At 42.1% G+C, this 1,394-nt stretch overlaps 1 long non-coding RNA gene across 1 annotated transcript; it reads left to right on the top strand.

The window, feature by feature from the left end:
• The first annotated feature begins 216 nt into the window (after window positions 1-216).
• LOC123083641 (uncharacterized) lies at window positions 217-1,094 on the top strand. Its single transcript, XR_006439343.1, has 3 exons — window positions 217-472; window positions 567-629; window positions 730-1,094. It is a non-coding gene; the product is annotated as an uncharacterized lncRNA (long non-coding RNA).
• Window positions 1,095-1,394: the final 300 nt, after the last annotated feature.

The raw sequence follows: 1,394 nt of genomic DNA, 5'->3' as shown, positions 1-1,394 counted from the left end.
GTTTCAAAACCAGTGCATGTGCCATAAAATTCTAAGCGTAGTGGACACACACGCATGTGTGTATCATGTGATGTGAATTCCACATGATGACAAACACCAATATAATACACATAATTGTAGGGTTGCCTTGTGGCTATGAGATGCATGTAGGTGCAGTATGCCATATCTCCTATAAATAGAGCGCATGCAAGTCTTAGATCATCAGCAAGTTTTGTGAGGTAAACATACACGGAGAATATGGCAACCAATAGTCGTAAGAGTGTGATTATGGGAGTAGTCATAACAGTTCTTGTCATACAGCAGGCCCAGGTAGAAGCCAAGAGCTGTTGTTGTTCCATCTCGGGAAGAAACTGCTATAACGCATGCCGTGTCACGGGTGCCTCTCGCAAAACATGTGCAAGCTTGTGTGGATGCAAAATTCTTGACAAGTGTGTGAGTCCTTGTGATCGCTTCAATCTTTACCCGGAAGCAGGTAAACTGTAAACATATTCTTTCCATTCTTCTATTTTCCTCTCAAGCACAAAGAATTATATTTAAACACACGAGGTTTGTTTTCCCAAACGAAGCATAAGTCATTGAGTATTGCAAGTTGGGATGCATGTCCTCCGTCTGCAACACCACAAACACTTGTAAGATTAAATCCTTACATGCATCTGACTATCTTATTGCTGCTCGTTGTCTATAAATGATTGTTTCTAATGCAAGCTATCTTCCATGCCGTCATCATAGGTGAACAAGAGAAAGATGTCATAGAGAATTGCACAACTGGATGCGATCGTGTCTGTACCAAGGATGTTGAATTTGACGCAGCTATTGCATAAGAAAGTCTATACGCCGGGATTTCATGCTGAGATAGTCGAAATGTTCTTGTTGTCTTGAATAATTGGACATCATGTCCCGTCCAGTACCGTGTAATCTTATTTTTGTTTCTTTGCATCTATCGAAAAGGTGTGATAGCTCCCGGGGTTCCATTCCTTTCCATATATTTCCTGTAAGGGTTTCGATGGTGTGCCATTTCCTTGCGAAAATGTGCTCGTCATTTTGTAATAATTGGATACAGTATCCAATAAAATGTGTCAACTTATTGTGTTTTATGGCTTTTCAATAAATGAATATTCAGTTATGCTACTATGCTTCAGGTTTTCTGCATGAAATTTAAAGTAAATTGATGGCTCTTCGCCTCCTCTATGCATCTCGTCGGACCACTCTCCTCTGCTCTAACTCTTCCTGCACCTGCTCTACCCTGGTTCATTGCAGCGGATGTGCAACAGGGAAGCCTGGGAACCACCGTGGCAATCTAAACATTCAACTGGTTGCTCCTTCTCTGCCAAGAAGCGCATGAGAGCCTCCACAGTTGTTCCTGATGTTGGCTGCACCACTCCAACAAAAGGCCG

Source organism: Triticum aestivum, chromosome 4A (assembly GCF_018294505.1).
Source record: "Triticum aestivum cultivar Chinese Spring chromosome 4A, IWGSC CS RefSeq v2.1, whole genome shotgun sequence".
Lineage (NCBI taxonomy): Eukaryota > Viridiplantae > Streptophyta > Magnoliopsida > Poales > Poaceae > Triticum > Triticum aestivum.
This window is presented reverse-complemented; position numbering and strand designations above follow the sequence as displayed.